The sequence below is a fragment of the Meriones unguiculatus genome, chromosome 2 (genome assembly GCF_030254825.1).
Source record: "Meriones unguiculatus strain TT.TT164.6M chromosome 2, Bangor_MerUng_6.1, whole genome shotgun sequence".
In the NCBI taxonomy this organism is placed as follows: Eukaryota; Metazoa; Chordata; class Mammalia; order Rodentia; family Muridae; genus Meriones; species Meriones unguiculatus.
In genome coordinates, this window is record NC_083350.1 from 90892230 (window position 1) to 90908834 (window position 16605).

At 39.2% G+C, this 16605-nt stretch overlaps 1 pseudogene; it reads left to right on the top strand.

The window, feature by feature from the left end:
* The first annotated feature begins 8354 nt into the window (after nt 1–8354).
* Nucleotides 8355–9283, top strand: LOC110543109 (olfactory receptor 4C45-like; annotated as a pseudogene).
* The last annotated feature ends 7322 nt before the right edge of the window (nt 9284–16605 follow it).

Here is a 16605-nt window from a genome sequence, read left to right on the forward strand (position 1 = left end):
AACTGGGCCAAATGGCCCCAATCCTTCTCCTGAACTTTGATCCAAAGCCTGTAACCCCACTCCTCAGAACAGACATGGGATGAGTTAATCACCCTACCACATTTAACTGTGGATGGCAGGAAATTCCAAACTGACTTGAAGATCAGATATTTATGACAGGGCTGACTGGACCTAAGAGTGACCAGAACTAACCAATTACTTTAAAAGTCAAACACCTCATCCAATCCTAAATTGCCAAGAAGGCAACCCCAGGAAATTCCCGCCTTGTGTCTTTTTTTTTTTATTTTATTAATTACATTTTATCCAATTTGTATCCCCATAAACCCTTCCCTTATCCCCTCCCGATCCCACTCTCCCTCCCCTTTCTGCATGCATGCCACTCCCCAAGTCCACTGATAGGGGAGGTTCTCCTCTTCTTTCTGATGTGAACTGATGTGATCAGTTCACATCAAAACTGGCTGCATTGTCCTCTACTGTGGCCTGGTAAGGCTGCTCCCCCCTCAGGGGGAGGTGATCAAAGAGCAGGCCAATCTGATTAGGTCAGAGGCAGTCCCTCTTCCCATTACTGTGTAACCCACTTGGACACTGAACTGCCATGGGCAACATCTGTGCAGGGGTTCTAGATTATCTCCATGAATAGTCCTTGGTTGGAGTATGAGTCTCTGGGAAGTTCCCTGTGTTCAAATGTTCTTGTTCTGTTGCTTTCCTTGTGGAGACCCTGTCCTCCCCAGCTCTTACTATTTCCCACTTCTTACATAAAATTCCATTCACTCTGCCCAACAGTTGACCATCAGGCTCAGCATCTGCTTTGATAGTCTGTGGGGCAGAGGCTTTCAGAGGCCCTCTGTGGTAGATTCCTAGTTTGTTCCCTGTTTTCTTCTTCTGGCTTTCAGAAGCCCTCTGTAGAAGGTTCCTAGGTTGTTTCCTGTTTTCTTCTTCTTCTGATGTCCATCCTCTTTGCCTTTCAGGATGGGGATTGACCGTTTTAGTTAGGGTCCTCTCTCTTAGTTTCTTTAGATGCACAGGTTTTAGTGGGTTTGTCCTATGTTGTGTGTCTATATGAGTGAGTATATACCATGTGTGTCTTTCTGCTTCTGGGACAACTCACTCAGGATGATCCTTTCCAGGTCCCACCATTTACCTGCAAATTTCATGATTTCCTTATTTTTCATTGCTGAGTAATACTCCATTGTATAGATGTACCACAGTTTCTGCATCCATTCTTCAGTTGAGGGGCATCTGGGCTGTTTCCAGCTTCTGGCTATATTACAAATAAAGCTGCTACAAACATGGTTGAGCAAATGTCCTTTTTGTGTACTTGAGCCTCTTTTGGATATATGCCTAGGAGTGGTATGGCTGGACATTGAGGAGGCGCTATTCCTAGTTGTCTGAGAAAGCACCAGATTGATTCCCAGAGTGGTTGTACAAGTTTACATTCCGACCAGCAGTGGAGAAGGGTTCCCCTTTCTCCACAACCTCTCCAGCATGTGTTGTCACTTGAGTTTTTGATCTTGGCCATTCTCATGGGTATAAGGTGAAATCTCAGGGTTGCTTTGATTTGCATCTCCCTAATGGCTAATGAGGTTGAGCATTTCTTTAAGTGCTTCTCTGTCATTCGAAATTCCTCTCCAGAGAATTCTGTTTAGTGGATTACTTGGTTTGCTGCTTTTCAGTTTCTTTAGTTCTTTATATATACTGGATATGAGTCCTCTATCAGATAAAGGATTGGTGAAGAGTCTTTCCCAATCTGTAGGCAGTCGCTTTGTTTTGATGATGGTTTCCTTCGCTTTGCAGAAGCTTTTCAGTTTCATGAGGTCCCATTTATTGATTGTTGCTCTTACAGCATGTGCTGTTGGTGTTCTGCTCAGGAAGTTTTCTCGTGTACCAATGAGTTCTAGGGTATTCCCCACTTTTTTTTTCTAGCCGATTTAATGTGTCTGATTTTATGTTGAGGTCTTTGATCCACTTGGACTTTAGTTTTGTGCAGGGTGATAAGTATGGATCTATTTTCATTTTTCTACATGTAGACATCCAGTTGGACCAGCACCATTTGTTGAAGATGCTATCTTGTATGGTTTTGGCATCTTTGTCAAAGAACAGGTATCCATAAGTGTATGGGTTTATTTCTGGGTCCTCTGTTCGGTTCCATTGATCCACCATTCTGTTTCTATGCCAGTACCATGCAGTTTTTAAAACTGTTGCTCTATAGTACAACTTAAGATCAGGGATGGAGATACCTCCAGAAGATCTTTTATTGTAGAGGATTGTTTTAGCAATTCTGGGTTTCTTGTTATTCCATATGAAGTTGAGAATTTTTCTTTCCAGGTCTGTAAAGAATTGTGTTGGTAATTTGATGGGAATTGCATTGAATTTGTAGATTGCTTTTGGTAAGATGGCCATTGTTACTATGTAAATCCTGCCAAGCCATGAGCATGGGAGATCTTTCCATCTTCTGATATCTTTTTCTAATTCTTTTTTCAGAGATTTGAATTTTTTTTCATACAAGTCTTTGGCTTGCTTGGTTAGGGTTACACCAAGGTACTTTATGTCATTTGTGGCTATTGTGAAGGGTGTTGTTTCCCTAATTTCTTTCTCAGCCCTTTTGTCTTTTGTATACAGGAGGACTACCGATTTATTTTTTTACTTATTTTTGTATCCGGCCACTTTGCTGAAGGTGTTTATCAGCTGTAGGAGTTCCCTGGTAGAGTTTTTGGGGTCACTCATGTATACTATCATATCATCTGCAAATAGTGATAATTTGACTTCTTCTTTTCCAATCTGTATCCCCTTGATCTCTTTCAACTGTCTTATTGCTCTAGCAAGGACTTCCAGCACTATGTTGAAGAGATATGGAGAGAGTGGGCAGCCTTGTCTTATCCCTGATTTTAGTAGGATTGCTTTAAGTTTCTCTCTGTTTAGTTTGATGTTGGCTATAGGCTTGCTGTATATCGCCTTTACTATGTCTAGATATGTGCCTCGTATCCCTGATCTCTCCAATACTTTAAACATGAATGGATGTTGGATTTTGTCAAATGCTTTTTCAGCATCTAGGGAGATTATCATGTGGTTTTTTTTCTTTCAGTTTGTTAATATGGTGGATCACATTGATGGATTTCCGTATATTGAACCACCCCTGCATACCTGGGATGAAGCCTTCTTGGTCATTGTGGATAATATCTTCGATGTGTTCTTGGATTCAGTTTGCAAGTATTCTGTTAAGTATTTTTGCATCAATGTTCATAAGGTAGATTGGCCTGAAATACTCTTTCATTGTTGTGTCTTTGTGAGGTTTAGGTACCAAGGTGACTGTGGCTTCATAGAATGACTTTGGTAATGTTCCTTCTGTTTCTGTTTTATGGAATATTTTGAAGAGAATTGGTGTTAGCTCTTCTTTGAAGGTCTGGTAGAATTCTGCGCTGAAGCCATCTGGTCCTGGGCTTTTTTTGGATGGGAGACTTTTGATGATCGCTTCTATTTCTTTGGGGTATATATGACTATTTAGTTGATTTACCTGGTCCTGATTCAGCTTTGGTAAGTCAAATCGATCAAGAAAATTGTCCATTTCATTCAGATTTTCAATTTTTGTGGCATATAGACTTTTGAAGTAAGTCCTAATGATTGTTTGGATTTCCTCAGTGTCTGTAGTTATGTCCCCCTTTTCATTTCTGATTTCGTTGATTTGGGTGGTGCCTCTCTGCCTTTTAGTTAGATTGGCTAAGGGTTTGTCGAACTTGTTGATTTTCTCAAAGAACCAGCTTTTGGATTCATTGATTCTTTGAATTGTTTTATTTGTTTCCAATTGATTGATTTCAGCCCTGAGTTTGATTATTTCCAGCTGAATACTCCTTCTTGGTGTGTCTGCTTCTTCTTTTTCTTTTTCTAGGGTTTTTAAGTGAGCCATTAAGTTGCTTGAATGAGCTGTCTCAAATTTCTTCTTGAAGGCACTTAGTGCTATGAACTTTCCTCTTAGCTCTGCCTTCATTGTGTCCCACAAGTTTGGATATGTTGTGTCTTCATTTTCACTGAGTTCTAGGAAGACTTTAATTTCTTTCTTTATTTCTTCCCTGACCCAGCTGTCATTTAGTAACAAGATGTTCAGTTTCCATGTGTGTGTAAGCTTTTTGCTATTTCTGTTATTGTTGAGGTCCAGCTTTATTCCATGGTTATCAGACATTATACAAGGGATTATTTCAATCTTCTTGTATCTGTTGAGGCTTGCTTTGTGACCAACTATATGGTCTATTTTGGAGAAGGTTCCATGAGGTGCTGAGAAGAAGGTAAATTCTTTTGTGTTTGGGTGTAAAGTTCTGTAAATGTCTGTTAGGTCCATTTGATTCATGACTTCTGTCAGAGACATTGTTTCTTTGTTTAATTTCTGTTTTGTTGACCTGTCCTTTGTTGAGAGTGGGGTGTTGAAGTCTCCCACTATTAATGTGTGGGGATCTATATGTGGTTTAAATTTTATCAATGTTTCTTTAACAAATGTGGGTGCTCTTGTATTTGAGGCATAGATGTTCAGGCTTGTGATGTCTTCCTGATGGAATTTTCCTTTGATGAGTATGAAGTGTCCTTCCCCATCTCTTTTTATTAATTTTGGTTGAAAGTCTATTTTATCAGATATTAGAATGGTTACTCCTGCTTGCTTCTTGGGTCTGTTTGCTTGGAAAGTTGTCTTCCAACCCTTTACCCTCAGGTAATGTCTATCTTTGTGACTTAGGTGTGTTTCTTGTATGCAACAGATTGCTGGGTTTTGTTTACGTTATGCTTACCTCTGTAGTTCCTGTTTTCTTCCCTAGATTCTTCCTCTCCATTATTTTCTCCATTTGTGTTTTCTTTAATTTTTCCAATTCTATCTTCAGGTCTTGAGTTGTTTTGTTTACTTCCTTCATTCTGTTAATCTGTGTCTTTTTATTGGAGAGTTGAGTCCATTGATGCTGAGAGGGATTAATGACCAGTGGCTGTTAGATCCCTTGATTTTGATATTGGCTGTGGTCATAAGGTTGTGTGCTTGGTTGCTTTTTGTTTTACTGTAGTAAGGTTAATTATTTCCTGTGTTTTCTTGAAAGAAGCCAATTTCTTGGGGTTGTATTTTCCCTTCCAGTGTTTTCTGTAATGCTGGATTTGTTTGTAGGCATTGTTGAAATTTGTTTTTGTCATTGAATATCTTGTTTTCTCCGTCTATGAGGACTGAGAGTTTTGCAGGGTATAGTAGCCTGGGCTGACATCTGTGTTCTCTTAGGGTTTGCATGATATCTGTCCAGGCCCTTCTGGCTTTCATAGTCTCTGTTGAAAAGTCAGGTGTGATTCTGATGGGTTTGCCATTATATGTTACTTGTCCTTTTTCCCTTGCAGCTTTTAGTATTTTTTCTTTGTTCTGTATACTTACTGTTTTGATTATTATGTGGCTGTGGCGGGAGGATTTTCTTTTCTGGTCAAATTTGTTGGGTGTTCTGTAGGCCTCATGTATTCTAATTGGCCTCTCCTTTAAGTTGGGGAAATTTTCTTCAATGATTTTGTTGAAAATATTTTCTGGTCCTTGGAGAAGGGAGTCTTCTTTTTCCTCTATACCTATTATTCTTAGGTTTTGTCTTTTCATATTGTCTTGGATTTCTTGGACAGTCTGTCAGGAATTTTTTAGATTTAACATTTTCTTTGACAGATACATCGATTTCTTCCATTGTATCTTCTACACCTGAGATTTTTTCTTCCCTCTCTTGTAGTCTGTTGGTTATGCTTACCTCTGTAGTTCCTGTTTTCTTCCCTAGATTCTTCCTCTCCATTATTTCTTCCATTTGTGTTTTCTTTAATTTTTCCAATTCTATCTTCAGGTCTTGAGTTGTTTTGTTTACTTCCTTCACCTGTCTGATTGTACTTTCCTGTTTTTCTTTTAGTTCCTTCAACTCTGTTTCTTTTATTTCATTCAGTGCTTTAAGCATTTCCTTTCTAAAGGCCACAAACTGGCTGCAGCTTCCTCTTTCTTTGTGGATAACAACATTCTGTTTGAGTTTATCTTCCTCTGTCTTTACGTATCTTATTTGTTTCCTCTGTTATCATCTTCATGAGCATAGTTGTTAGGTCATCTTCTTGGATTTCTGTTATGCTGGGGTGTCCAGGGCTACTTGCCCCTGGGTAACTGGGTTCTAGAGATGCCATATTGTTCTGTCTTTTGTTGCTTGAGCTTTTACGCTGGCCTCTACCTATTGTGCTCTTAGGTGTTTAGGGTTATTTTCTGGTGGTTCCTGGGGATCCTGTGGTGGAGAGAATACCCTTTGCAGAAAGATGGTTTTTCCTGAAGGATGTCTCCTCAGCTTTTTGGGTATAGTCCCTGAATGGCTGGCGTTTTTTCAGGAGTTGCTTCTGCTTACCTCAGGAATAGAGACCTGAGTGGTAACTGTGGTCTTTGTTAGTCGAGAGGGTTCTCCTCTCACCCAGGGAAGTCCTGAGGACAGTTGCCCTGTTTCTGGGTTTCTTGCTGTAAATTTAATGATCAGCTGCTGTGACCCAGTTGGACATCTGGTGCGCAGCAACTGTTTGTGCCTGTGTCTGGAGCACAGCTGAGTGACAGCGGCTCGGCCCCACTGGTCTGCTAGTCTTTTTCCAGGGAAGGATTGGGTGATTTAAGTCAGTACATTTTCCTTCCTTCCCTGTGGATTCTCTGGAGACAGGGACTCCCAGTCTCTTTTTTTTTTTTTTTTTTGCCCTGATGCCCACTGCTCAGTCTCCGTCAGCTGGATGGCCGCAGAAACTGCCTGGAGCACAGCTGAGTGATGGTGGCTCAGTCTCCACCAGCTTTCTGGCCTACAGAAACTGCCTGTGTCTGCTTTTCCGGCCTTTGGGAGCCTGGGTGTCTGCCTAAACTGGGTAATTTTCCCAAGACCTTTTCGGGGTGGGGGTGTCGACTGAGTGCTCTGAGATCAGACCAGCCATTTCCCTCCCTGTGTGTTTGCACCAGACAGTGAAACTCATTAGCTGGTGCCCTGGTGCCCACAGTTCTATCTCAGGCAGAGAATCAGGCACGCAGGCAGGCAGGACTCTGTGCCGGAGCCTGGGTCCCCAGCTCTGGCTCTGGGCTGTCTCCTGGGGTGCCCGTGGAACCTGAGTCTTTTCCAGGGGATGTCTGGGTGACCTAAGGTCGGTCCCAATCGTTTCCTGTACCCTGGGGTTATCTCTCGACTGAAAATTCTAGTCTCTGATAGTGTGGTGCGCATGGTTCAGTCTGGGACCATGACCAGAGACACTGGCTTGTGGCTCTGGGCTGGGGCTGGGGCTGGGGCTGGCGGCCGGCAGCCAAGAGTCTGGCGGAACCGGGATCTCTTCCATGGTTTAGCAGGGTGAGTTAAAAGCTGATTGAATCCCCCACCGTGAGGTATCCTCTCACCTGGGAAACACAATGACTGTCTTTTATGGCCGCCGCGAGTTCTGATTGCTGGTCACTGTGCTGATCCTGCTGCTGCTGCTCAGAATGAGAGTCCTCCTGGTGCCACCATCTTGCCCCGCCTCCCGTGAACATTTTCCAGAAACTATATTTTCATAGGTTCCCTCTCCACATGTAACTCCATTTACAAAAAGTGAGTGCCCAGCAGACTTTTACCTAACCCTGAACATAATTCTAAATAAAGAAATAATTCAACATCTGAGAAAATCTTGGGAAATATAAAGTCCCTTTTGGACTTAAAGGGACTTTACAGACTTTATATATATGCATCCAACAACAAAAAGGGCCATGAGAAGTCAGGCATAAAAGTTGCTGTTTTAGAAATAATTATACTCAATGACTTTTTTTTTAATTTTCTCTTGTCCTTCATGAAAGAAATAGCTCTTCCTTATACTTTTGTCTCTGTCTCCCTGTCATTGTGCATCATATGATACAGAGTAGTCATACATACTGAACACAGGAACTTTACCCTAGTTCTTTAGTGTTCATTCACTTTCATGAAAACTGAGTTCATAGACATTTAATATTCACAGTCATGCACAAATGTAATTTCAAATAAATTAAGATTCATATTTGTCCCACAAGATCAAAGCACAAAAATAAAAGAAAGCCCTGTTTCAGATTATTCCTAGAATTAAGAAAAGTTAACAGTTAACCTTGTTCCAACAACCAAAATAAGACTTTTATTTGTTGGAGTATTATAATAATTTATCAGTAATAAGCTAACCTACTTCAAAATCTACAAAATTATCTGCTAATCTACAAAATTATCTGCAAAGTGATCTTAACTACAAAAGTAAAAATGTAGCTCTTTATATTTCAGCCCTTGAGACATTGAGATTTTAGGTTAGAATTTAAAATATCACTTCAACATTTTTTTTCAGGTAGTCATATGAACACATGCTGAACTGAATTAAGGGAAAGTATGAACAATGTCACAGAATTCATCCTTCTGGGATTGACCCAAGACCCAGATCTGCAGAAACTCTATTTATTGTGTGCTTAATAATCTATTTGATCACACTGGCTGGTAACGTGCTCATCTCATTAACCATCTTCATCAGCCCAGCCCTGGCTACTCCCATGTACTTTTTACTGTCCTATTTGTCCATCATAGGTGGTTTTTACTCTTCTTCCATAGCACCCAAAATGATCTATTACTTAATCTCTGAGACAAGCATAATATCTTTCAATGGCTGCATGACTCAGCTTTTTGCTGAGCATTTTTTTTGCTGCAGCTGAAATCATCTTGATGATTTCTATGGCTTATGATCGCTATGTAGCCATCTGCAAGCCCTTGTGATATGTGACCATCATGAGCCAACCTGTGTGTGTGTATTCCTTGTAGGGACTGCTATAATCCTGGGATTCATCCATGGAGGGATACAGATTTTATTTATGGCCCAGTTACCATTCTGTGGCCCAAATATCATCGACCACTTTATGTGTGATTTAATACCTCTCCTTGAGTTGGCCTGCACTGACACTCACACACTGGGGCCCCTGATTGCTGCCAACAGTGGGTCACTGTGTTTACTAATTTTATCTATGCTGGTTGCTTCTTATGTTGTCATCCTTCACTCCCTAAGGAATCACAGCTCAGAAGGATGTCGCAAAGCACTGTCTACCTGTGCCTCTCATGTTACTGTTGTTGTCTTATTCTTTGTACCTTGTTCATATCTGTACCTAAGAGCCATGACCTCCTTTCCCACTGACAAAGCTGTAACTGTATTTTGCACCCTAGTGACACCTATGTTGAACCCTTTAATCTATACCCTCAGAAATGAGAAGGTCCAAAATGTTATGAAGAAGCTCTGGGGCCAAATAAGAAAAGTTGGTGATACATAAACCTGGGGCATTGGTTTTTTTTTTAGAAACAATGTCTAATGTTGTTTTATGGACATTCTTAAATGCTTAAAATGGTGATAGAGAATTATATCCTATCTGTATTCTACATTTTAATTGACTAATAATTATATCATTGTATGGAGTACAGTGTGACAATGCATGTAGATATGATAAAATCAAGATGATAAATATTTCCATCCTATTAAATAACCATTGTTTCTTTAAACATTGAATCTTTAAACCCTTTTCTAGTTCCTTACAAGATATATAATAAATTGCTGTCAAGCATGTTCATCCCAGTGCTTAGTATGCATTCCTCCAATGCATCTTTATATTGGTTCCTGTTCTCCAACCTCATACTATTCCTCTCCTTCCTGTCCTCCTAGTCTCTATGACCACTATTGTACTCTGAACTTCAATAAGATAAAATTTTTTGGCTTTTATATTTGAGTGAGAGCGTGCAGCATTTGGCTTTCTGTGCCTAGCTATTTCCCTTATGTCATATCTTCCAGTTCCACCTAGGTTGCTACAAATCATTTAATGTAATTCATTTTATAGCTCAATGTTATTCTGTCAGTATACATGTCACATTTTCTTCTTTCATTATTTTGAGAATTTCTTACTTGAATGTTATATTTTTATCATTATCACCTTTCTATATCCAACATCTCTTTTTCTATAATTATTATTAGTATGTATGTGTGCTGAGTTCATTTAGTGTTGCTCATAACTACATGTTTGAGATGACTACTAGGTATTAGATAATCTATTAGGAAAGACATCCTTAAAAAAGATTAATTTCCACTCTCTCAGCAGCCATTGGTTTCACATAGTTCTTATAGGGGTGGGGCTTTGTCAAATTTCCCCTAAATACATTGTCATGTCAACTGGTGTGCTAATTAAGCTAAATCAATGTAGCTTCTAACATTGTTCCAAATAAGTCTCCTTATAACCATAGATAAGTACAGCTTTCACTTCTCATCAAAGAAATTTCTTTTTGCAGCATATGGGGAGATCCACAACTAGTCAAAATGCAGAGAATAGCCATGAGATGAGCTACCCAAAGAGTACATCTTAAATGCAATCCCTATGCCAAAACTTAAAGAATGTTGCAGAAGAGGGGACAGAAACATTTTAAGGGCCAGATGACTAAGATGCCTACTGTGAACTAATGACTACTAAACAAGGCAAGGATACCACACCCATGAAATCTCAACAATATTATTTCTGAAGCATACCACATTTTCTTAATCTATTCTTTCTTCCACTGGCAGAAATATCAATTCTCATTAGGAACACATATAAGAGGGCTGAACTGGCATTAAGACTCAGAAAGAGCTCACAGTGTTTTTTAGAACCCCTACATTACTAAATTTCTTTAAAGTAAGAAGAAAAATGGAGACAATCTAAATCCCACTTTAACAATCTCATCACTCTACCAATACATTTATAAAACATAAATTTTAATATTATTGTTAGGAAAATACATATGAAGAGAAAAGAACCAAGAAATCACAGAGTTATATTGTTGTAGGTGTGAAATAAATACACACTAATATACTTGATATTTTTATGCTCAATACTACAGGTTGTATTTTAAATGAGATTTTATTTAAAAAAAAGAAAGATAACTATATGAGTAGCAGAGGGTTGGACAAGTCTTCAAGAAAGTGTTCATCAAATATACTTTCTATCTTCCTAAGTTAGAGAGGTTTCCAATTTTTGAAAGTTTTTCAATTACAACCGCACAGAGAGGGCATATCTGCTTCATTTATGCATGTGCAAGCACATACACAAACACACATACACAAAGCAACTATTTCAAAAGTTCTATGTTATGTCTTCAAGTATAAATTTATCTGTTTAAAATAAAAGAATTCAGGCTAGGGAAATGGCTCACTGTGAAAAGTGCTAACTATGAGAATCTGAGTTTGGAGCCTCAATTCCCATAAAAGCCAAGCATGGCATGAAAGCATCTGTAACCCCATTGTTGGGAGACAGAGTCAGGTAGATTTCAGGGCTTCCCAGCTAACACATAACCTAATCTGAAAGCTCCAGGACAAATGAAAGACCCTATCTCTCAACATAAGATGGAATATAATTGAGTAAGTTACCTAATAGTGATACACACACACACACACACACAACACTTAAAAACAAACTACAAGTAAAATTATTTTTAAAGCGTTGAGAAAATTGGTTTGAGCTAAAGACAATAATGATTGATAAAGGGCCAAATGGATTCAATGTGTCATCTTATCTCTGGCATTAATTAGCACTATGAATGCATACCAGCTGCCTCAGACTGTACCTGATACATGTTTCCCAATTCTTCAGTAAAAGGAAGTAGAATTATATATACTTAAAGAGCAAGAAATTAATCATTTATATGGAAATTATACATTAGATGAAAAATTGTAAAAGACAATGATGGCTGCTGGGGCTGACATTTCTAACAGAATATTCATAACACACAGTTAGTGCCATGCACTAGCCATGACTGCAGAAAGAAAAGACTTAATGTCCTAGCCTCAGCTTGCATCTAATTATATTGCAAATGACAGCAATTCACACATAAGGACATCATCACAGCAGATTATGATCTTAGTAAGGATGTTCCATATGGTCAGACACCAGGTTCCTGGCAAACAAGAACAGAGAACAAGAGACATTGGAACACTCAGACCTAAATGGAATGTCTTCATCAAAACCCTCTTCTCAGGGCTCAGGCAGAAGAGGAGGCAAAAGGGATTGTAAGAGCCAGAGAAGACAGACCATACCAAGGAAACAATATCTTCCAGACACAACAAGACTGATATACATATGAACTCACAGAAAGTGTGTCAACACACACAGGCCTGTATAGGTTCAGTCCAGATGGGATTCCAGCATTGAGAGGGAAAGTAGACATGAGCTCCCATCCATAACCACTTGACAATGCCTGCAAAGGAAAACTCAGTTTTCTCCAATGGAGTTTTACTAGGCGTATAAACCACACTTAAGGGTAGGTAGGTTTCATGCTCAGCACTAGATGCCCAAGACAAAACAAACTCAGTGGTGTTTTTGTAGATTTTGTTGTTGTTGTTGTTTTAACTCTTTTTTATTTAAAACTGTTTTCTCATGTACTTATTTTATTCACTTTACATCCTTGTAGCCTTTTCTCTTCTCCCCTCCCAGTCCCACCCTCTCTCGCTTCCCTTTCTCCCTCCCCCCTCTCCTTTTCCAAAGAAAAGAGGAACTCCCTTTCCCATCTACCCCAGCTCATCAAGTTGCATCAGGACTGAAAGTATCCTCTTCCCCTGTGGCCTGTGAAGGCAGTCCCGCCAGGGGAAAGTGATCAAAAAGCTAGCAAGTATGTCTGTGTCAGACACAGTAACTACTTCCCTTACTAGAGGACCCACTTGAAGCCTAAGTTGCCAATTTGCTACATCTGCTACATGGGCCCAGAGGGGTTTGCTGAGACTGAAGCATCAACCAAAGACCATAGATGAACTGGACCTAGGCCCCTTACAAAGATGTAGCAGTTTTTGTAGGTTTTATTGACTCATACTGCTTTGGAATTTTTTTCATCTTACTGATCTTTTATTAGCATATTACTGTTTCTAATTTTGTGATGTGTGTGTTTCTTATGCTTTTTTGCTGTTCTATTTTTAATTCCTAGCTTGTTTTCTTTTTTATTTGCCAATTTTTTTAAGAGAGAAAAAGAAGCCATGGAGTTGGATGGGTGGAGAGGTGTAGAGGATCTGGGAGATGGGGGAGGAGAACCATAATCAGAATATATTATATGAAAAAGTATATATTTTCAATAAAAATAAAATAAAAAGAGGCTGTTGTGAAGATATTTCCTGCAAATTAAAACATTCCTTCCTAGAAGAATGCTCTTTAAGATTTGGAAAGTAAAACTTATAAGGCTTAGAATGGAAACAAAATCAATGTTAGGAAATTCCTGAAACTTGCAAGGTTCACAAGACTTCTCCCAAAGTGATACAGACAGACTAAACTTTACAGAGGAGGAGAGTCTCCAAGAGGCTGGGCTTCCTGCAAGCCACTCAGGAAGCTCCACACATTCAGTTTGTATGACACATTGCCAATGGTGAGGTAAACTTTTCAGCTCTCTTTGAGTCAATGGTATTCGTGTATAGCCCAATAAACTCATAGGTGCACTAAGCTGAACCTAATGGAACTGTTCTTTTGATAGTGGCAGTGTCCTATCTGAGTTGAATAGATCTTCACTCAAATCTCCCCAGAAAAAAAGTCACACAACACTAGACATATTTTTATTTGGAGAACTAGAGTTTCCCGGACTGTATTTTGTGACTTTTGGTTTCTTTTTTTTTATTTTTTATTTAACTTTTATTAATTACACTTTATTCATTTTGTATCCCCCCATAAGCCCCTCCCTCCTCCCCTCCCGGGCCCACCCACCCCCTTTCTGCATGCATGCCCCTCGCCAAGTCCACTGATAGGGGAGTTCCTCCTCTCCTTCTTTCTGATCTTAGGCTATCAGTTCTCATCAGAAGTGGCTGCATTGTCAGGGTTCTAGGTTATCTTCATGAATAGTGCTTGGTTGGAGTATGAGTCTCTGGGAATGTCCCTGTGTTCAAATTTTCTTGTTCTGTTGCTCTCCTTGTGGAGTTCCTGTCCTCTCCAGCTCTTATTACTTCCCACTTCTTACCTAAAATTCCATTCACTCTGCCCAACAGTTGGCCATCAGGATCAGCATCTGCTTTGACAGTCTGCACAGCAGAGGCTTTCAGAGGCCCTCTGTAGCAGGTTCCTAGGTTGTTTCCTGTTTTTTTTTCTTCTTCTGATGTCCATCCTCTTTGCCTTTCAGGATGGGGATTGAACATTTTAGTTAGGGTCCTCTCTCTTGCTTAGTTTCTTTAGATGTACAGATTTTAGTGGGTTTATCCTAAGTTGTATGTTTATATGAGTGAGTATATACCATGTATGTCTTTTTGCTTCTGGGACAACTCACTCAGGATGATCCTTTCCAGGTCCCACCATTTACCTGCAAATTTCATGATTTCCTTATGTTTCATTGCTGAGTAATACTCCATTGTATAGATGTACCACAGTTTCTGCATCCATTTTCAGTTGAGGGGCATCTGGGCTGTTTCCAGCTTCTGGCTATTACAAATAAAGCTGCTACAAACATGGTTGAGCAAATGTTCTTTTTGCATACTTGAGCCTCTTTTGGATACATGCCTAGGAGTGGTATGGCTGAATCTTGAGGAAGCGCTATTCCTAGTTGTCTGAGAAAGCACCAGATTGATTTCCAGAGTGGTTGTACAAGTTTACATTCCCACCAGCAGTGGAGAAGGGTTTTCCCTTTCTCCACAACCTCTCCAGCATGTGTTGTCACTTGAGTTTTTCATCTTGACCATTCTGATGGGTGTAAGGTGAAATCTCAGGGTTGTTTTGATTTGCATTTCTCTAACGGCTAATGAGGTTGAACATTTCTTTAAGTGCTTCTCTGCCATTTGATATTCCTCTACAGAGAGTTCTCTGTTTAGGTCTGTACCCCATTTTTTAAGTGGATTACTTGGTTTGCTGTTTTTCAGCTTCTTTAGTTCTTTATATATACTGGATATGAGTCCTCTCTCACATAAAGGGGTGGTGAAGATTCTTTCCCAATCTGTAGGCAGTTGCTTTGTTTTGATGACGGTGTCCTTTGCTTTATAGAAGCTTTTTAGTTTCATGAGGTCCCATTTATTAATTGTTGCTCTTAGAGCCTGTGCTGTTGGTGTTCTGCTCAGGAAGTTTTCTCCTGTACCAATGAATTCTAGGGTATTATCCACTTTTTTTTCTAGCCAATTTAATGTATCTGGTTTTATGTTGAGGTCTTTGATCCACTTGGACTTCAGTTTTGTGCAGGGTGATAAGTATGGATCTATTTTCATTTTTTTACATGTAGACATCCAGTTGAACCAGCACCATTTGTTGAAGATGCTATCTTTTTTCCATTGTATAGTTTTGGCATCTTTGTCAAAAATCAGGTGTCCATAGGTGTGTAGGTTTATTTCTGGGTCTTCTGTTTGGTTCCATTGATCCACCATTCTCCTGTATACAAAAGACAAAAGGGCTGAGAAAGAAATTAGGGAAACAACACCCTTCACAATAGCCACAAATGACATAAAGTACCTTGGTGTAACCCTAACCAAGCAAGTCAAAGACTTGTATGAAAAAAAATTTCCAGTCTCTGAAGAAAGAATTAGAAGAAGATATCAGAAGATGGAAAGATCTCCCATGCTCATGGCTTGGCAGAATTAACATAGTAAAAATGGCCATCTTACCAAAAGCAATCTACAGATTTAATGCATTTGCCATTAAATTGCCAACACAATTCTTTACAGACCTGGAAAGAAAAATTCTCAACTTTGTATGGAATAACAAGAAACCCAGAATTGCTAAAATAATCCTCTACAATAAAAGATCTTCTGGAGGTATGTCCATCCCTGATCTCAAGCTTTACTATAGAGCAACAGTTATAAAAACTGCAAGGTACTGACTTTTGGTTTCTTTCTGCATCTTTTATTTTGTTTTGAAACAGTATGTGGCTGTGCAATTCCATCTGGCCTCAAACTCAAGGTTTTCCTGCCTCCACTTCTAAATACTGTGATTACAGGCACGTACCAGCATAACCAATGGCATAGCATTATTTAATCTAACTTTTTACTCAACATTAAGCTTTCCAGTTTAGTCTCTATTGATGGATATTTTAATTTTATTTTATTCATTACAAAGTACTCTACTGTACCCACCATATTGTAATGAAACCATACATTGCTTGATTGTTTGCCTGCTTTATTACAAAACAATAATATCTATTGCTCACAAATATAGGTGAACCATACAGCTGAATATTGTGCAAGCTTCTATGGTCACATTTATGATAAGTTTTTCTAAACCTGTAGCTATATCAAATGATTTAATTTGGGTGTCTAAAAAATATCTCCTTTGTCTTTATTCTTTGACAGTTTTATACACTAGTTTGCACTCGCACCAATAGTCAGTTGCCATCCTTGCCAGAATTTGTTATCAATTTTACAAAATTTTGTTAGTTCTTTGAGAACTTTCTATACCATGTATTGATCGTATCCATGCCACAGCTCCTCCAATACTTGCCCTTTATTTACTTACCCACCAAGTGTGTGTCCCATATTTTTCTATCAATTCCAATTAATGTTGACTAACTATCCTTTCATGTGTGTCCTTTCACTGGAGCAGGGCTGACTTACCAGAGCTTCCATGCTTAAAAGAAAGTGACTCACTTTCTACCAGCAGCTAAAAATTGGCAATAGTTGTTCAGCAAGGGATGG